At 42.2% G+C, this 22,038-nt stretch overlaps 1 protein-coding gene across 5 annotated transcripts in view; it reads left to right on the top strand.

Annotated features, from left to right (window-relative positions):
* Nucleotides 1-22,038, top strand: part of ARHGAP21 (Rho GTPase activating protein 21) — a 266,892-nt gene that overhangs the window by 207,039 nt on the left and 37,815 nt on the right. The gene's annotated exons all lie outside the window — the stretch shown is intronic.

The following is a 22,038-nucleotide window of genomic DNA, read 5'->3' as shown; positions in this document are numbered from 1 at the left end:
GTACTAATGACACTGGCAGGAAAGGGGTTAACATCGGGGTGATCAAAGGGGTAAGTGTGCTCCTAAGACAGGGGTCTTTAAACTATGACCCTCCAGTTATTCAGGAACTACAATTCCCATCATACCTAGTCATGTCTGTGAATGTCAGAGTTTTACAATGCCTCATGGGATGTGTAGTTCCGCAACAGCTGGAGGGCCGTAGTTTGAGGATCCCTGTCCTAGGAAGTGCTTTCTAACTGTGGGGGGGAATGGCTTAACTGGAGGAAGACAGAGATCCGTGTTTCTGCTTAGCAGAAATGCGCAATCTCCATCTTCTAACAGACAGGCGATCTGCCTTGTTTACATAGGCATACCGCCGTTCTGCCTCCCCTGCCAACAATCGGGGGACAGCGCGTCCACTGGGCCCACTGATTGGCTCGTGCTGTGTCCAATCACAGTGGGAGCGGGTCGCTGGCGGTGCGTGCATCCGCCTCAAACCCTGTGCACGAAATCACGTGTAGGTACGTGATTTCATGCAGGAGGGCTGCCCTGCCACAGTATATCTGCATGGGGCAGGCCTTAAGTGGTTAAAGAATATGTAAACCCAACAATTCATATTCCTGATATGTGTCTGCTGTACCATGTATGTATGTATGTATGTGTGCTTCCTTTGTTGTTTCCTCCCCCAATAGAAGTCGCGAACAAGTACCGGAGCCTTTTCTAAAGCCGGAGTGACTTCAGTAGTACTAATTGAGACCGCTCGTATTGACCAACATTAGATTTCACATGTCATGTGACTTGGCATCTCACAAGTTAGATCCCAAGTCGCGGCAGTGGGAACTGAGCCTTACTGGGAAGTTCAGTTTACTGTTGTATCGCCGTTCCTAGCTCTTATGCAGCTGAGAACAGAGGGAATGTGATCAGTTACAAAAAAAAAGATATATAGAGATGTATGTGTGTAAAAAAAAAAAATCTCATTGCTTTGTATTTCCCCAGAACTTCCTACAGCCTTTTAGGCTCATTGTCTGCATAAAATTAGTAGTTTTATAGAAAGAAATAAAGATTTCTTCTATTGAAAAGCTTGAATCACTATATTGCACCACCAGACATGCTACAACAAGCTCTTGTAAGTTTCCCAAAGGTAAAAGATTGCGTAATAAGGGGCTGGGCTCTATTTATACAGAAATATTTCATAGATCCTGACAAGTATGGCAGTGGGCCGGGTTCACTGAAGGAAAGCGTTCTGCTCCTGTGTCCTGGCACCCAGCCACACCAGATAAAGGTAAATCCACTCCTATCGCTGGGTTGTTCCTTACTAGTGCAGATTGCAAAGTTCATTGGGAGTTGCTTTAACACAGCCTGTGGATCTGTTGATATTTAGGCTTACATGGTGGAAGCGGTTGTTCACATGGATGCCAAACTGTGTATATATATATAAAATTTATATTCGTTTTTTTCTATATCTGTCAAGGATGACTCTACTGAACACCACTAGTGTTTAAAAAAAGATCTAGTCCATTAAAATTAATCATATAAACAAGAATAAAATATTTAATGTGGTTTTTTTTATGCCTCTAAAATTTGAGCACATACAGTATGAGTGTAAGAACCTTTGTGTTCAATGCTCATTACATAACATCTGGACAGATCTGAAAGAACCTGGGCTCTACCCCCATTTTGCTATGCATCCCCCATTATTCCCAATGTAAGTCTTGTCAGTACTATGTTGTAGAATGGGGTTTTCAGGGTGGGACTGGTCTTGCTCTGCATATTTGCAGATCTTACGTTATCAAACAAGGAAATACACTCCGTTACCAAAAGTATTGGGATGCCTGTCCTCCTCAAAAAAGAAGTCTGCAATTGCAGCTCCCATATTTCTGTCCTCATCGGCTTCTGCCTTCATAATAAGCTTGAAACCACAAAATGTGACCCAGCAACACTTACACTATATTACCAAAAGTATTGGGACGCCTGCCTTTACACACAAACATGAACTTTAATGGCATCCCAGTCTTAGTCCTTAGGGTTCAATATTGAGTTGGCCCACCCTTTACAGCTATAACAGCTTCAACTCTTCTGGGAAGCCTGTCCATAAGATTTAGGAGTGTGTCTATGGGAATGTTTGACCATTCTTCCAAAAGTGCATTTGTGAAGTCAGGCACTGATGTGGACGAGAAGGCCTGGCTCGCAGTCACAGCTCTAATTCATCACAAAGGTGTTCTATTGGGTTGAGGTCAGGACTCAGTGCAGGCTAGTCAAGTTCCTCCACCCCATACTCGCTCATCCATGTCTTTATGGACCTTGTTTGTGCACTGATGCGCATCATGTTGGAACAGGAAGGGGGTCATCCCCAAACTGTTCCCACAAAGTTAGTAACATGAAATTGTCCAAAATGTCTTGGTATCCCGACGCTTTAAGGGCACTTTCACATTGGCAACTCCCAGACGTTGGCGATTTACCGTAGTTTTTGCAGCCGCTAGCGGGGCGCTTTTAACACCCGCTAATGGACGAAAAAGGGTTAAGAGTGCCCGCAATGCGCCGCCGCAACAGCGCTTTGCCTGCACTTCAGGTGTGCTGCAGGGCTGGGGCACTTTAGAAGCGATGTATACACCACTCCTACAGCGTCTCAAAGATGCTGCTTGCAGGACTTTTTTAGCGTCCTGCCACCGCTCCAGTGTTAAAGCACTGGGGCTTTTACACTGAAGTGACAGGAGAGGCGCTTTGAAGGCGCTATTTTTAGCGATATAGCGTCTGTAAAGCACCTCAATGTGTAAACAGTCTGAGTTCCCTTCACTGGAACTAAGGGGCCAAGCCCAACCCTTGAAAAACAATCCCACACCATAATCCCCTCTCCACCAAATGATTTGGACCAGTGCAAAAAGCAAGGTCCATATAGACATGGATGAGCGAGTTTGCGGTGGAGGAACTTGACCGGCCTGCAAAGTCCTGACCTCAACCCGATGGAACACATTTGGGATGAATTAGAGTGGAGACTGCAAGCCAGGCCATCTTGTCCAACATCAGTGCCTGACCCCACAAATGCGCTTCTGGAAGAATGGTCAAACGTTCCCGTAGACACACTCCTAAACCTTGTGGACAGCCTTCAAAGAAAAGTTGAAGCTGCTATAGCTGCAAAGGGTGGACTAAGTCAATATTGAACCCTACGAACTAAGACTGGGATGCCATTAAAGCGGGATTCCGGCCAGCGAAAAAAAATTTTTTTTTTAAAAGACAGCAGCTACAAACACTGTAGCTGCTGACTTTAAATAAGTACGCTTACCTGTCCTGGGTGCCCGCGATGTCGGCCGCCTGAGGCCGACCTATCCCTCGGCTCTCGGGTCCCGGCACCGCCATCCTAACCAAGGGAAACGGGCAGTGGAGCCTTGTGGCTTCACTGCCAGTTTCCTACTGCGCACGCGCGAGCCTCTGTGAATGGCTCTGTGGTTTTCTGGGAACGCACACAGTTCCCAGAAGGCAACGGGGGCCGCTCACTGAGGAACAGGACACGCCGCAGAATAGGAGGAGGCAGATTAGGAAGACTGCCTAGCAACAAGGGTTCAGGTAAGTTTAAAAAAAAAAAAAAATTTAATTTTCTTGTTAAGATTTTTGGTGCAATTTTTTTTTTCAGGGTGTCCCCCCCCCATTAAAGCTCATGTGTGTGCACAAAGGCAGGCGTCCCAATACTTTTGGTAATATAGTTTAATTGTTACTGGGTCATATTTTGTGGTTTCAAGCTTATGAAGGCAGCAGCCTATGAGGACAGAAATATGGGAGCTGCAATTGCAGACTTCTTTTTTGAGGTGATTGTTCCACTCCTGTCTTCTTGATTTTTGCCTCACTCACTACATTCATGACAGACGTACAGACTTTTTGAATATCACTGGCTGCATACTTGTTCCTGATCAAAGGTAGAGAAGCCAGGGTAGAGAGAGCTGTGGAACCTGTACCGTTAAAAACCTAGCAAAGGCAGCTCTTCTTTTTTTTTTTTTTCTTTTTTTTTTTTTTTTTTTTCTACTCAAATTGCTTTTTTATTAAGGGTATTGTAGTTCTGCAAAAAAAAGAAAAGAAAAAAAGCAACAGGAGAAGAGGGTACATGAAATACACAGTAAGAACAGTAGCATATATTCCCACAGAATTTAGGCCGCGAGCAGCACTTAGTCAAAATAAATATTATACAGTAAAATACAGTTACTTCAAGGATAGAAATATGACCGTAATGAGCAATATATCCTAAAATATACAGAACACTGCTCACTCCCCACTTCTTATGCAAAGAAAGGGCTAAAGCTAAGGGTAACAAAAAAGACCTCTCAAATATTTAAGGGAAAAGTACCACTATCTCAACCAAGTAGATGGCAGCTTTTCCGCACAGGTTCAATTAAAATTGAACAATACATAGAACCACATAGGGTTTATTGGGTGGCAGGGACTTAAGTGAGCACAAAATCAGACCTTATAATTGGTATAAAAAAACTTTGCAAAGCTTTATTAAGAAAAAAACATATCAAATACCTAATCCAGACCAGGAGATATGGATACGTTCAACAACTTGACCCAAAATCTCCAGTACATTATAGTCGACTAAAATTGAATTAGTTTAGTTAAATTGTAATGCATTATTTAAACATTTCTCTAGAATTTACAAACTCATTATATACTCCTGGAGTAAATCGAATAACATTATTTATGGTATTACGGTTTGAACATTTACTACAGACACAGATTTAGCCCTTGTGATGTATAACCTGTGTTAATTTTGACATCAAATTTTTATTTAGTCAGTCTTGACTAAAATGCCATTTTGGGTTTAGTTGTATGTTAGTCATCTGAATTCTTTTCTTTCACACTGGCGGAGTCTGCATCAGCAGAGAGATCCCCTGCTGAGCGGGCAGAGTGGGTACGGACACAGCCTGCTCTCCTTTATGAACTGTCTGATGGAAACGGACTGCCTGTCGGTTTCCATCTGGTCCACCGGACAGATGGGGAATGGATCCTCATCCGTCTGTTTTTAGCGGATCGGATGTTGGCGGGTGTCAGCAGACACATTTCCGCTGACCTCTGCCGCTCTATAGAGAGCAATGTATGGTCTGATCAGGTCTGCCTGAAAAACTGACCCGATCAGTCTGTCGGTGTGAAAGGGGCCTTAGCCCTGGTTCACATTGGTGCGTTTTGACATGCGGCAATGGCACCGTCCTAATCGGTGCAATGCTGCATTTGCAACGCCGCACAGATTTCAAAAGGTACCTTCTGTACTACTTTTTGCGATAAATCGCCGCCGAAATCGGTACTGACATGCGGGAGTGAAATTGTGCGAGTTCAGCTGAACTCGCACAGCTTCATTCCTGCAGCTCAGTGTGAACCTGGGCTTAGTTGAATTTTAGTCGACTAAAATGGTGTTCATTTCGTCAATGAAAATATTTTCATTTACAAAATTTAACACTGGTTTGGAGACTTGCTCTTTCTGCGGGGAAAAGTAATGGCCGTCATAACATAGTCAGTAATTGCATAGTGAACAACAACGGGCCTGGAATCAAATGGTTGGTGGTGACATCACAGCTTACCTTGGGCTACAGTTAGCAATACTTGGCTTAGAATTTTCCTGAGATCATCACCACATGGCAAAATATCTTTCCAATTAGCAGCACTTCAGGGCAAATATTACAGAGTTTTCAAAAAAAGACAAGTAGGTACGTGGCTTGCACCAGCCTTGCTGTGGATGTTGACTTTGGCTTGATTCACATCTAGGCATTTTTAGTGCATTTTGCACATTTGCACTACAGAACGTGTTCCACAGGAAACCATGATAAATGGACTGTAGTGCAAATATGCAAAAAGCACTAAAAATGCATAGATGTAAATCAGACCCTTCTCTTTCAGCTCTTTAAACAAGCAGCCCATCCGCCAACTGAAGAATCTTGCACAGAAGGCTGACAACACAGCTGCGAAATGCAGTGGCTTACAGTTTTCAGCGTATATCAGGAAGTGCTGTTCCAGATGAGATGCCTTGAAACCAATTCAGCTAAAGAATAACTAAAAGCAGAGCTTTTTTTTTTTTTCCTGTGTTTTTCCAATAGAGTGGGGATGGATTTGTTTGAGCACCTGTCAGGTTTTATTGCTGTTCGTGCCCCCGTCGAGAAGATTAACCCTCTCTATTTGTTCTGTCTCACTTCCTTTTTTGTCTATGGGACAGGAAGTGAAAACAAATCTCCCCGATAGAACACATGCCCCAAAAAATATGACCGGGGTTTTAACCAAAATTTAAGTTCTACTTTAAAGTGATTGTAAAGGATTGTTTTTTGTTTTTTTTGTTTTTTTTTTTTTTTTTTTTTTTAAATAACAAACATGTCATACTTACCTCCACTGTGCAGCTCAATGGGCACAGAGTGACCCTGAACATCCCCTCCTGGGTTCCCCAGGGTGGTTCTCCCGGCTCCTACCTGCATCAGATAACCCCCTAGGAGAAGTGCTCTCCCGAGGGGGTTACCTTGCGAGCGCGCTTCCAGGTCCAGCATTTGCGTTCACAGACACGAATGCCAGACTGTTTTTTTTTTGTCCCGAAAATGATCCGAACTGTGAGTTTTTTGATCCGTTGCACCCCTAGCAGCGGGAGCCATGGCTGCACGGCTATCAATCTATCCAATTAAGAGCCGGGACCCTGTGGAGTGAGGGACAGCACGTCCCCGCCGAAGAGATGAAGGTGCTCAGGTAAGTAAAGCGGGGGGCGGTCACTGCCAGGTGTTTTTTCACCTTAGGATGCATTAAGGTGAAAAAACACGAAAATATACAACCCCTTTAAGAAAACTGTATACAGAGAGTCAGACACCAAAAAATAGATTTTGGTTTTAAATACACTTTTAAAGATAATGCTGGGGGTTTCACCTTGTGACCGATACATTTTAAAACCTCAGCAGACATTAGAATTTGAATTCTCTCCCACCTGCTGTTAACATCTAACACTGTGCCGGAAGAAGGTCCTTAATAATGGGATATGAAGATTCTCGCAATGAGTATTTGTTGGATTTGCCTGACAGGATGGTGGGTGTATTATTTTCCTTGTTAAATTCCAAACAACTTCAGTAGAATGAGAGCTTTTACACAGCTTCCAGAAAAATCCCCTAAGGACTATGACTTTCACATGTGGTGGGATGATGGTAAAGAAAAACTTCTATTTCTATGGAAAAAAAAAAGTTATAAAAAAAATCTATTTGGACTTGTTTGTAGTTATGTACAAAGATTCTGGCAGTTGCAAAACAATATTTTTTTTTCTAAAGCTATTCTTCTGGCAGGTATATAATACACCAATCAGCATTAAAAAAAAAAAAAAAAAAAGCCCCGATCCTCATCTAATCAGGTCCCCTGTTGGAGCTCCAACCCACTCCGCCAAGTGCCCCCTTAGCAAGCTGCTTGCTATGGGGGCACTTCTGCAGGCTCCCGAGCTTTGCTGTCTTGCGCCTGTTTACACAGACATCAGAACTCGTCCCTGTCCCCCACTTCCTCATCACTGACTGTGATTGACAGCTTTCGCTGCTGTCTTTGAGCCAATGAAGAGGGAGATAGCAGACATAACCTCTGCTCTCCTGCACATTGCTGGATCGAGATTGGGCCCAGGTAAGTAAAAGGGGGGCTGGGGAGGAGCTGTCTGCCTGCAGAAGGTTTTTTTTACCCTAATGCATAGAATGCATTAAGAAAAAAAAAAAAAAAAAACTGTTTTTAGGACCACTTTAGGGACCTGAATTAGACTTGGTGCTCAGGAGAAAGGAGCAGTGACAGATGAGTTCTTCAACATTCTGCTTCTCCTTTTACAGGCTGGAGGAGGGGCCAGACCTGTGAGTGTTACTAAACTTTGGCAGAAAAAGATCGGGTCTCCTCCCTTGCTAGGCTGGGCTTTGTTTGGCAGAGCTGTGTAAATCTCAGTACTAGTTGGGCAGAAATTAAAATTCTTTGGCAGGTAAAAAGCACTCCTAGATATGTATTTTGTCTGTCTGTTTAGTTATTTGCTCGGAGTTCAACTTTAAACCTACTGCTTTAAAAGTCATGGACAGCTCAATTTTTCTTTAGATGTGTCATCAAAGAATCCCAGAGCCAACAACAATGACACCATGGAACTGATTAATTAAAACCGAAGTAAAAAAAAAAAAATGACTCCCATAACAACTTTGTCCAAAAATAGAATTGTTAGCAATAGTAAACGATCGGCATTCACTTAATAAAAAAAAATGACGGCATTTTTGTGCTCATTTTTCTTTCAACGTTTTTAATCAGTAAGCTTGTATGATATCATTTTGGCAGCATAACAGTAACGCCAACAATTTACTAACCTGCAACTTTTTGTCTGTAACATGTTGAGAGTAGTTTACAGCCCAGCTCAGCAAAGCTTGAGGCTTCTATTGGTAATCCCTTTCTGAAAGTGCTACTTGCTTGGCTGTCCTATTTAATCCTATTTCTTCTCTATTGTGAATCACTGAAACTGGAATAGGGTTTTATAGCATGTTGGATGGGTTAGAGCATTTGTTGAGATTTACTGCTCTCCAATAGCCCTGGTTCACATTGGTATGATTTGACATGTCAAATCGGCAGCAATTGCTGGCAATGGCACCGTCCTGATTGGTGCGACGCTGCATTTGAGGCGCTACACCAATTTAAAGTAGTTTCTGTACTACTACTTTTTGCAATTTCGGGCTGCGATTTACATTGGCATCTGAACAGAAACCATTCATTCCTGCAGCTCAGTGTGAATTTAGGTTTAAAGAGGTTTCCCCTATGTTCTGCCAATGACAATTCATGTAACAAGTGTAGAGAGTTTTCTGCTCATTCAGCTGTCAAAAGGAAAACAAGAAAAAAACTTGGCAGCCTGACAAGTTTTTCACAACAATGTCCGAACTGGTAGATAACTATAAACATTGTAACTTTTCATTCCTAGATCAAAGGAATGAACTTTGTCTTGATCTTTCATTCCTAGATCAAAGGAATGAACTTTAACCACTTTAAGGGGTTGTAAACCCTGGTGTTTTTTCACCTTAATGCATCCTATGCATTAAAGAGTTAAACCCCCCCCCAAACAAAACAAAAAAAAAATCCTACTTTTTTAAAGCATGTTATATGACACAGTGCTTGTCCTGTGTCATTTGGCCCCCTGTAACACCTAAAAAAATCTGGCTGATCCTGCCAGTTGATCCCCACCCCTCTGTAAACTGACCACGGTGTATCATGGCTGCGGAGACCAGACACTGGTCAGTTTACGTGCCTCTGTCATCAGCAGCCTGCTCTCTGCTCTCATCTCTGCTCCTGTGTCCTTTCCTCTCCCCTCCCCTCTCTGTGTGTGAGCCACCCCTCCTGCTGCTCTCATAACACTAACCTGTATACACCACCAGCACTGCCTCCTATTGCAGTGTCCCCCTCCTGTGGATGATTTATAAATATAAATGCTGTAAATACCTAATTTAAGAGCCAAGATTGCGATCACATGACCAGCCAGCTCTCTCCTCTCCTCCTCCCCTCCAGACTGACGTTAGCAGAGGAATCTTGGCCCCGCCCACTGCATCTCAGAGCAGGAAAGGAGAAAGCTGGCCAGTCATGTGATTGCAATCTCAGCAGTGAAATTAGGTGTTTGCAGCATTTATTTTTTAGAAATCACACACAGAGGGGGATACTACAATAGGAGGCAATGCTGATGGTGTATACAGGTTAGAGTGGCTTAACAACCACTTTAAGGTGAAAAAAATTCTGCCAGTGACCAGTCCCCTAGCTCCCCCGGTTTACTTACATGAGCCCCGTAATTCCCTCGGTGGAGACTAGGTCCTGGCTCTTGATTGGATAGATTGATAGCAGCGCAGCCATTGGCTCCCGCTGCTGTCAATCAAATCCAGTGACGCGGGGGGCGGGTCCGAGTATGGCATTCGTGTCTATGGATGCAAATGCTGGATTCGGGAGCGCCCCCCCCCCCCCCCCCGGGAGAGCGCTTCTCCTAGGGGGTTATCTGATGCGAGGAGGAGCCACCGAGGGAGCCCAGAAGAGGATGATCGGGGCCACTGTGCAAAATGAGCTGCACATTGGAGGTAAGTATGATATGTTTGTTATTTTAAAAAAATAAAACACAAAGGTTTACAATCACTTTACTGGAGTGAAAATTACTGGAACCCCCAAACATTATAAATAATTTTTTTAGCAGAGACCCTAGGGAATAAAATGACGATTGTTGCAATACTTTGAAAGACCGCTGTGCAAATACAGTGTGACAAACGCAATTTGTTGGGGAAAAAATACACTTCAATGAATTAAAAAATAAACTAAACAGTAAAGTTAGCACAATTTTTTTGTATAATATGAAAAGTGATGTTACGCCGCATGAATTGTGATCTTTATTATAAGCAAAATAATTGATTCTCATTTTAGCCAGAATCGTGCAGCTCTATCTCAAATGGAGTCATGGATAGCAGTATAATGTAAAAGGGCTCTAACTTTTGTCAACGCTGTTCCAAAGTTATTAAAAGAGAGATGTATTAGCTTGACAAAGTCATGTGCATTTCAGTATTTACAGATCTTTAACAAGCACCGAATAGCTTTAAAACAAGCCCTCACTGACCTCTGCAGCTGCAGTCACTGTGGAGTAATTCATCGAGAATTCACACCTATGCAGGTTGCAGGTGCATTTTTCAATACATGCTTTTCATCCATTGAAGTCTATGGAACTAAAAACCAGAAAAAAAGTCTGTCCCTTTCCATAAAATGCAGATGTGAACTCTACATCCACAGGAAACCATGTTAAATGGACTGTATTGTGTTTCTGCTAAACTGAAAACATGCTTAAAAATACATAGGTGTGAACCAGGTCTTAAAGCTGAATCACTTTTCAGCAGCTAGGCTTTCACTTCCCAGCATTGGAATAGCTACCTGCCAGGCTTCTAATCTGTGATGTAAACCCAAAGCAGGTACATTGGAAGAAGGTGAGAGCAGAGTGCTGAGTCCTGCCTGAAACCAATAAAAAAAGAAAGGTGCAAACACTCCATTTCAAATATGTGAAACCATCTTCATGGAAAGTAAATGGTGTGTACTGGCAGAAGAGTGCTGCACCCTTCCTTTTACTAGTTCTCCCCATCAACACAGTTGGCTGTGCACTCAAGTTCTTTTGAGGTTCTAGTGGTGGCCGTGTAGGATGGTTGAAAATTTGTCTGACTATCCTGGCTTGTGAATTTTGACAATAATTTATCCACAGGATTAGCAGCTACTGAAGTCAGTTGTTCCATGTATCCATTTGTTTTATCCATAGCTTGGCCAAATGTTCAGTTTAATGTATATCTAAATGCGAACTGAATGGCTTTTAGTTCTCTAAAGTACTCTGATTCATAAGCAATTGTCACACTTTCTTTCCTTTTTTTTTACATCTCAGTGGTGTTGATCTCATCCATCCTTTTTTATCCCTTTCTTTTTACTTGCACTCACTCCAGCATTGGTTGCACATCATTGCTGTGGACCGCCTTGCTTATAAATAACAACAGTGGGCCATGCCCGCTCACTGTTTATCACCATGACCATCTCTAGTCCTTATTAAAAGGGTATGTGACATGGGTGCACAATTTGCACATACAGTTGTCATCCTATAATACAGTCGGCACAAGAAACTTTGTGGCAGGATCTCCAGATACTATTTTAACCACTTTACTGCCCTACAGCAGATTTACTGATACAGGGCAGCAATTCTGTGCAGAATCACGTGTGTATAAATACGTGATTCTGCACTTCCGCCTAGGGGTCGGTGAGTACTTGAGAAAAAGTATTAGTACTCGCCCTTAAACTGGTATCAGTGCATCCCTACTAAACATATAAGAAATTTCCATCTGTCTGTTGGGTAATACCAACAAATACATTTTTAGATCATCAGATTAAAAGTTTGTACGTGGCTGACACTCATGCAAAAAAAAAAAAAAAAAAGTATTTGCACACTTGTTTTTTGGGGGTTTTTTTCCCTGACTTTATTTTTATTACAAGCTGTTTGTACATTTTTGGTTGGTTACCATCCCTTCCTGATTAGGCAGAACAGGTTATGTTGCATGAACTATGTGTCTATGTAACTATATATGTTCTTCATATTACAACCAAAATGGATCAGGGCTGTGCAGATCCAAGGAGCTGGCTCTCCATGGTTGCCTTTTTGTGTTGCATGCCTTCATATCAAGGTGGCTGTAATCGGCAGGACTTGGCGGTAGGCTGTCTGGTTACCTGATTGTAAAATAGGCTTTTCTTGTGCTCCACACTCCTACACAAGGTGTGCTGTGACCCTCAACACAAATGATGAAATCAGCAGAGGTGTATAAAGTGATTCTGTAAAGATATGCATTGGATATGCATTCATGATGGATAATGTTTGTGTTCCCTATCAGCTGGAGAGCCTTTATATTACAGTAATGGTAAGTATTGAACAATTGTAGTATCTTCCTCCACAGCCAGCTCATGTCTTAAAGGGCACCATTATCGAAAACCTAGAACTAACATTCCGACAGAGCTCTTTAATGGTTGCAGCTACGTAGTTAACAGTTTGTGTACAATAAACATTTTATATTGTTTTGTCATTACTGTACAAAGGGAGGGGACAATTGTTAGAAGACTGACATATTACAGAAAGTCAGAAATATCAATACTATTATGTTTGTTTTAAATATTGGAAGTTTTCATAAATGCCATTAAAACCTCCAATAGCCCCCGCTCTCACTGCTCCCCAGTTTTTTTTGTTTTTGTTATTTTTTTCTTTTTTATATCCCTTCAGAGCAGTTTTATTTTGCTCACCCAAGCCTGCGTCGTGTTGTATTGCTGTGGTCAGAACCCACTGCTGATCGGTCTTGTTGCCACCCCTCATTGTGACATCATGATGAATACCCTGCCAATGGACAGGAATCTACTCAATGGGCAATCGAAGAATGGCGATGCATTTCTATGGGACAGAAGACTTGGGACCCAGTTCATTTCTTGATCATAGATTCAGGCCTTTTAGTTTAGTTTTTTTTCCCCCAAATGTAAACAGGGTATTGGCTGGAGTGAATGAGTGTGTAAACTTTGTTGGGGAGTTGCCCGGGATTACCTTTTAAAGTGGTTGTAAAGTCACTTTCATTAGTATGCCCTCTGTTATATCAGGTTAAATCGTTAAGTGCCATTGTTTTTTTGGGTTTTTTTTTTGTTTTTTTTTTTTGTTTTTTTAAAATGGTGCGGCACAATACCTTATTTTGCAGCGCCGCTGTCAGTCAGCTGATGACCCAGTGCTTTCCTGCCTACTCCGAGGACTACAGAGGGAGGGACTGAGGTTCTCTCTGACGTCACCGGGAGGAGAGCCTCGGGCGGTCACGTGACCACTCAGCGACAGTCTTTAGTAAGGTAATGTGCCACATCATTTTTTTTTAAATATAATGGCACTGAAAGATTTAACCTGATATAACAGAGGGCATACTAGTTAGTAATGAAAGTTATTCAGCATAGTATCGCAGCAGCAGCAGGGGAGAGGCAGGGAGGACACGGTTCACACAGGCATGGAGGGGAGGGTGGAGAGAGGACAGAGAAGCACAGAGAACAGAGTAGAGCTGCAGCTGGCAGAGACTCATAAACTGACCACGGTGTCAGGGGTCAGCCGCCATAATACACCATGGTCAGTTTACAGGGGGAGGGCAGAACCGGGCAAGTTCAGACAGGTTTTTTAGGTGACAGAGTGCCAAATTACACAGCACAAGCACTGTGCTGTATAACGTGCTTTAAAGGAACAGCATCAAGTTTTTTATTTTTTGTAGGTTAACAAACGCTTTAAGACATTCTTTATATGAATTAGCCTTTATTTAACTCAGACCAGTGCAAGGTGCTTTACGACTGGCTGCTGAAACTTGCATCTTGTACCTAGTACTTTGCCCCTTGCACTGTTTTAATAAATACGGAAGAAACCAAGAGGTATATACAGTACACAGTAGCATGGCGAAGTGAAACTCCTGAGAAAGAAAAAAAAAAAAAAAAAATCTTTCCAGGCCAACTTTATACATTACAAGAATCTGTTACAGATAAGCCTGCTTATGATGCAGGAGAGCTTTTCAAAACACACAGACAGAGCAGGATCCTTGATTGTCAGCCCAAACCGGAAGTTTGATATGAAAGATATCCTTGTTCAGGCTTGTCGATCATCTGTCCTTAAAGCTGTAATGTGATTGATACAAGGAACAGACTAGTGACCAGTGGTTTCTGCATCCGGTGACTTGCAGAAAACTCTGTAAAAAAAAAAAAAAAAATTGAGTATCATTTCTGACTTTAGCACTGCTGTAGTGTTTTTTTAAAATAGCATTAGTAGCTTGCTGGCTTGACTTGTTGCCTGGAATTGCGCTCACACATGTGTAATTTTTAAAATATCACATTCCAAGCAGATGTTTTCTACAGGAAATGTTCAGTGCCAATGCCTTACATTATTATTATTTATCTTTTTCGTTCTCAGGTTGTCCTAAGAATGCTTGGGAACAAGCAATGCACTCAGTGGTGGTAGGAAGGGAGGCTGCACTTTGATAGATCTAGACATAGCTTCTCATGACCTGGTAAGCCCAGGCCTTCACTCAGATGTGGCTATGAGGCCCTATGTGAACATCTGCAGTGCAGAATAAACACCCTTATGGCGCTGGTATGTGTCCTTACCACAAAAAATGCTTATTATGGGAACGCTTGTGCTTCCAAAGCGACACTTGCTGCCAGTTCCTGATATAGCCAGTGGAGTTATTGTCATGTTTTCAGTAATTCTGTGAAATGCTCACTAAGCTTCCATACTCTTAGGACAACAATCTCCTTTTTTGCTTCTGAAACTATTGTACCTGATGTTTTTTATTAATTTTTCTTTTCACTTTAGTAGGTTAAAAAAACAAAAATGAAACTATTGGTACCGAGTCCTTAACCCCTTCAGCCCCAGACCATTTGGCTGGCTAAAGACCAGAGCACTTTTTTGCAATTTGGCACTGCGTCGCTTTAACTGACAATTGCGCGGTCATGCACCATGGCTCCCAAACAAAATCGACGTCCTTTTTTTCCCCCACAAATAGAGCTTTCTTTTGGTAGTATTTGATCACCTCTGCGGTTTTTATTTTTTGCACTATAAACAATTTAGACAATTTAGAAAAAACGCATTTTTTTACTTTTTGCTATAATAAATATCCCCCCCCCCCCCCCAAAAAAAAAAAATATATATATATATATATATATATATATATATATATATATATATATATATTCCCTCAGTTTAGGCCAATACGTATTCTTCTACATATTTTTGGTAAAAAAAAATCGCAATAAGCGTACATTGATCTGTTTGCACAAAAGTTATAGCTTCTACAAAATAGAGGATAGTTTTATGGCATTTTTATTAATAATTTTTTTTTTTTTACTAGTAATGGCAGTGGTCAGCAATTTTTATCATGACTGCGACATTGTGGCGGACACGTCGGACAATTTTGACACATTTTTGGGACCATTGGCATGAATACAGCGATCAATCCGATTAAAACTGCATTGATTACTGTAAAAATGTCACTGGCGGTGAAGGGGTTAACAATAGGGGGCAGTGAAGGGGTTAATGTGTGTCCTAGGGAGTGTTCTAACTGAAGGGGGATGTGGACTGTGCAGGGAAACTAACAGATCCTCTGTTCAGACTCTGTCTGAACAGAGGATCTGTCAGTTCTCCCCTCAGAGAACCGGAAACTGTGTTTACACACACAGCTCCCGGTTCTCTGTGAGCCCGGGGGTGATAGAGACCGCCGGGCACTTGCATCAGCGCGGGGGGGGGGGGGGTTCTCGCGCCCCTAGTGGCCACAGGGCGAAGCGATGTTGCATATTGTCGTTTCGCCCAGCCGTGCCATTTTGCCGCAGTACAACTGCGGCAGCTGGTCGGTATGTGGCTAAAGCTGAACTCCAAGCAGTTCTAAAATACACATATACTGCAGCCCTATATTTCTAAATACTCTATTAAATATGTTGCTACTTGAATTTGACCTGGTAATAGTCTTTCAGTTCCCATAAAGCAGAGCACAAAGAGCCATTTAGTTGAGTTGCAGTGCTCATGTGCTAACAAGGTATATGCTGATAGGAGAGAACAGAGTGACCAGGAGATGAGCTCATCAGTCTTCTGCTTCTCTTTTTACATATCCAGCCACAGGCTCGGAGGGACAAGGCTTGTAGGAGTAACACACAACCAGGAAAAATCAGGTCTTCTCTCCTTCAAAACAGGGCTGTGCTTTGTGGAAGTGCTGTGTAAATCTGAGATTTAACAAAATGAACAAAGATGCACAGCTTTGACAAATAAAACCGCTCCTATATATGTATTTCATATGGGTATTTAACATCACTGGAGTACCCACATTCTCCTAAATCCTGCTTGCTACCTCATGAACATTGCGTTAATTTTTTTCTTCACTGGTTCAAAAGCCATTCGGTCCAATTTAACCTATACTGGATCCGGGACCATGAGCTTTCAGAAAAATGCACAATTTGTTATCATTCACAGGTTTCCCACAGTTTGGTCTGCCCAAGTATCAGCAGTTATATGAATTGGGTTGATTATGGTAATGTGAACTGCTTCAAGATGCTTGATCTCTGCTTGCTAAGGCCCCATTCGCATCAGGACTGAGGCCCGCTCACTATTAATTGTGAATGTAAGGCAAGCCATAGATTATGCGTTTTTTTTTTTCCTGCATCCATGATTTGGAGGAAAGAAAATCACTTGATTTTCCCATCAACACAGTCAGTGTTGATGGGGGAATCCCTCCCGTGGAGCTATTGTGTTCTCCTGGTGGGAGAGTACGGTGAGCCATCCCTGCTGGGAGAACATAGTGCTTACTGCTAGTGGCTATAGCCGCTGGCAGTTGCATGCTGAAAATCTCATATGTTGGTTGTACCCACGTCCATTCATGGATCGACTTGGGTACAATCAGTCTGCCCATAGATTAAATCCTTTTCCTACTAAACCCGGCCCAGATTCAAACCATCTTTTGCCGGTTTAGGTCTATAGGGACACAGCCACACATCCTAATTTGACAGGGGTGTGGGTAACATCGACAGTGTGTTTGGAGCTGTGCAGCTGCTGTGTCCCCATAGACTTCTGTGCTGGCTTCATTCACATAAGTAAATGGCCAGTTCACGGTGTACAGGCCTCAATGCCTATGTGATTAAGGCCTAAATATGCTCAAGGAAGCTTGCCTTGTGCTTGTGTTTTATCATGGCTTCTGTAACTTAGATGCAGTCTTAACAGTCTCTTACAAGATAACAGTGGCCCCTAACATTTGTCGACAAGGCAGTAGAACTGCTAAAATAAGTTACCTTTTTAATGTGCATACATCCTTTTTTAGGAGGACCCGATCAGACCACTCATTTCCCTCTATATTGCCCTCATGTTCGTTGACACCTGCCGACAGGCGATCTGATCCTGTCCACTAAAAACAGACAGATGAGGATCCCCATCCATCTGGTGGATTGGATGACAAATAGTCCGTTTCCATCTGACCCCCCATAGATGACAGCGTGCTAAGTTTGCGATCTGTCGCCCGCCTGCTCAGTGGAGAGATCCCCTGCTGAGCAGGCGGATCTGCTGGCGGACTCCGCCAGTGTGAAAGGGGCCTTACATGTGAATCCTGTTTTAAGATTGCTCCTCCTTTTCAGGTAGGTTTGTGTACTCACATTCTAGGAGTAGTTTTGCTGGTCGCAAGTATAGGTCCTGGGTAGGGGCCTATAATAATACGGTTATATAGCTATAGATTTTATATTTTTCAAGGAATCTAAGTGATCATTATGGATTCTATGAGACCAAGTGAAGCATCATTACCAGGAAGTCTTCGACCCCACAGACCAAGAAAAGAAGCATTTTTTAAACAGTAAGGGCCTGTGTTGATGGGCTTTGGGTTGGTGTCAATGGCATCAGTTTGAGCCAATCTGGGATTATTCACACAGAGGTGTAGAGAAGCTGCTTCAAGGTTTTGCATTCCCATTGCCTTGTAAGGGAATGCAAACCACGCCTGAAGCAAACAAAAGCCCCTCAACAGTCGGCATGGTCACCGATTTGTCTTTACGTTTATTAGTCCATGGGGGTCCAACCGGTGTCCTCCATCCGTCCCATGCCTTATGGGACTTTTAAGTTCTGCAATGGCTGGAGGGCCGCAGGTTGGACACCCTTGTAAATGAGTCTTTGCCGGTGGCGAAGGGTTTAACGTTGAGAGGTATTTCAAAGTTTAGAAATATGGCATGTGCAACATTTTCTTCCTTGTGAGAAGATATTTATCTCAGATGAAATCTCTCAGGTATGTATTCAAATCTTTAACCTTCTGAAAGGTCTTTTGTGTGGAACAATTTTATTTTTAAATGTTGACATTTTCCTGCCACAGGAGGAAAGTTCTGTGCACTTATTTCTATTGCTGTCTGATTAGTCCACCAAAGATGGATTTCCATTATGGATGAATGAGTCACACACACCTACACCCCTTATTGTCTCTTCCCCCCTCCACTACAAAGTTGTAACAATCTGTCACCTAGTCAGTTACTCTTTATTAATCGGGAATCCCACAGGAGACAGGTATAGTTGTTGCAGGGGATTGTCCTAAAACATCAAACAGTTAAAGTGCAACTATAACCAAAAACCAAATTACATATTTATTACTTGGCTGTAGCATAAACATTGCAGTTTTTGTTTTTGAGTCCCTCCTGTAACATAGTCCCATTACCTGTGGATATAGTAGACTTAGATGGACTGAGGAACTTCACCCTACTTGGCTAAAACCCAACGTGTAGTTCACCTTTTCCGATAAAGATGAACAACTCCTCTTCTCTGGTCCCCACTGTGGTGCCCACACAGTTGGTGCCGCAGTCCGGGGATTTGAAATCCTGGCTCTTCTCCCTCCTATTTCTTTAGGGCTTCTAGCACAGATCAAAGAGGTGCTCTGTGCCGGCGTGACCAAACAGAATCGCTCTGATCCGTCCTGGGATTCTGCAGACAGAAGGAGAAGAGCCGTGATTTCAAATCCCCCAGACCACTACACTGGCCTTGTGGGCAGTGATGGCTCCTCACCCATGGAGGTAAGTACAGGGGGGGGGGGCTTTGGAAGAGTATACAGTGTTCACCTTTTCAGCTTTTCTGAAGAGGTGAACTAACCCTTTCATTTCAACTCGCTAATAACAGTCCCTTACTCCATGGAATCCAGCCATATCATTCTTGAAGCTGTCATAAAAAAAAAAGGGTCTTGTGTATTTGCACATACATGCCACAGGTCTCTGCTGTCTGCTATATACCTGGCTGAGACCTGTGGCATAACTGTTCATGTGCTGCTGACAGACTGAGTCATACATGCTGTTTTTTATTTTGCCCATAGTTTCTTTTCTTTATGTACATCTTAAGCAGTCATTTTAGTCTTGGGTTTAGGTGCCCTTTAAGTAACAAAGAGCAAAATTGAAGAACATTTCAGACACAGGTCAGATCCACTTTTTTTTTTTTTTTTTCATGCATTACTGGGGTTTTTATTCACTCCTCCAGAAGTACCTGCACTTCTGCTGTCATAGTACAAGTGCAAATGTCCGAGTACGTTTGTCCTCCACTTATATTCTAGTGCTAGAGAACAGTTGAATAATAACTGTATGTCATTAGCTGTCCTCTGCTTTCTTTAAGCATTGTAAAAAAACGTTCACATGCAGTGCCATCTGATGGTGAAACCTGGTATTGTTTGACTCCAACATAAATACAGTGCTTCTGTATGAGGATTTCAATCCTCCAAGCACTATAAGGAAACTTCTAACGTACTGTAGAAGATGGTGTCCAGAATCGGCCCCAAGCCATCAAGGGATTTACATTTTACTTGATAGTTGTCTTATGGTGCCCATACACTAGACGAAAAATAGTTTGAAAATCTGTAATTTGGACAGTTTGTTTTTTTTTTTTTTTTCCATCCAACTAAAGAGGAAGTAAACTTCCTTTACTGACTTTTACCTATAGGTAAGCCTATATATCTCTTAAACGGGCACCGTATAGGAGATATTTACATTACATGCAGCCAGTGACATCAATGGCGCATGTGCTCTGAAGGAATGGGCAAACGTGCCGTTCCTTCCGAGTCCTGTGCCATGAATAGCAGCTACCACGCGCATGTGCGTGACGTCATGGCGGCTCCAGCCAGTCAGAGCCGGAGCCTGCAAGACCTGGAAGCATGTCGTCCAGCGGTGTATACAGCCATTTTAATGGGCATGAACTGAAAGTTGATTCTGACAGTTTTGAGCACAAAAATTTTTAGGAACAGGTTGGAAAATTCTGCTGAATGGACGATAAATTTAAAGATTAACGTGTTTCTCGCCCATTAAAAATTTAACTGTTAGTACTGTGCATACAAACAAGAAACAGATTCATTTATGTCCATTGAATGGTTTATCTTCAAAATTCAGTTATTACATGATGGCAGTATCTTTTGCTCTCCCGACCGTGTGTGTGTGTGTGTGTGTGTGTGTGTGTTTTTCTAAAATGCGATCAAGTGATTTTGTGACCTGGTGTATGGCTAGCATTAGTTCTAGTTATTTCCCAATATTACTAATCAGTTTGGTAACAGCTGAAAAATACCTGCCGTATTGTGGTAAAGCTGATTGTCTGCATTGTTCTGTTCTAAATCATAAACCTGCAAAGGCAATCAGACATACAGGTGGGAGTCATAAAGTTTGTGACACGCAGAGTCGTCTCTACCTGGCTCACCTTGTTATGTCAGTGCTGGTCACTGACTCATTCATACAGACAGGTTGTAACGTCAGCAGGTAGACCATGATAAGACAGATTAATCACATCCTTCATTTCTCTATGCAGAATCTTTTTATGCTTAGAAAAGCATAAGACCAAGTCTTTCCCCACCTGTTCCTTAGATAAGATCTTAAGCCAACCTCTCCCTTTTCTAGTGAGTTTATACACATACACGAAGGGGGATGCCCACCTAATCATTTTGTATCTTTCTTTTTTATGTTTATTTTATTTTTTTTATTTTTTTAAAGGGGAATTCCATTTATAGAAATTACTTTACATTTCCTGCCCCTGACCGGAAGTGACAGAAACTCTCCCTGTTGGGGACACACTGTACATAAACAAAGATCAAAGGCTCCAACCTTTCTCCTCTGTTTTAAAAGCTTCCCAAACCTTCCTACATACACCTTTTTTGCTTTTCACCTGCATAAGATGTGCATTGATCATGTCGTTTAATGGTGCCATGTGTAGCCCATAGTACAGTAAATCTGCTAACAGTTTGGAAATGATGTTTTTTCGTGGAAGGTAACGTGCGGTTATATGCATACTAATGCAGAAAACTGGCCGGTTTTAATTAATTTCCTTATTTAATGTCTTGTACCAAGCGGTGCTGCAGTCCATGGTGCTCCTCATTGTCTACACCAGCATTATGCTGCAGCTTTATACAGAGCGACTTGTGACCCATCAAAGAAGCACAATGCATCTCCAGCATAGTCTAGAACAAACGTTTGCTTGTTAAGATTGCCGGGGCTGGACGTGAAGGCTCACGCATCGAGATGAAATCACCAGGGATGCACTGGGGATATGGAGCATTGTACTACACTTAGCGAGCTTGTATTTTGACTTCTCGGGATGGCTTTGGAGCATAGTTCTTTACAGTAATGGCACCTGTTTCTTCCATTGCCATGCATTGGTGAACATCTGCAGTTGTATTAAAGGGTCTGTGACTGGGGCAACATGTAGCATGGCACTGCTGGCTGTGGAGACTGGAGTTTGCTGGACTTGTCTGGACTGTCATGACTTCTATGAGCTGTTAGTAGAAGATGGCATTGGTATGTTCTGCTCACACATTATCTTTCTGATGTGTAATTATTGTGCTTTGTTCAGTTTTAGCTGTACATATAATGTTTTGTATTTTTGAGGATTGTAGACATTTGGGTCAGCTTGTGACATTGAGACATAAAAGAGTAATGGAAGAAGACGACCGACGTTGTCCATTAAGTCTGCCCTTTTTTTTTTTTAATTTTTTTTTAAATTTTTATTATTTTATTGAATTTAACTTTTTTGTCTCAGTCAAGTTTAGG

Source organism: Aquarana catesbeiana, linkage group LG05 (assembly GCF_042186555.1).
Source record: "Aquarana catesbeiana isolate 2022-GZ linkage group LG05, ASM4218655v1, whole genome shotgun sequence".
Lineage (NCBI taxonomy): Eukaryota > Metazoa > Chordata > Amphibia > Anura > Ranidae > Aquarana > Aquarana catesbeiana.
The sequence above is the reverse complement of the archived record's forward strand: the minus strand, read 5'-3'. Positions and strand labels throughout refer to the sequence as shown.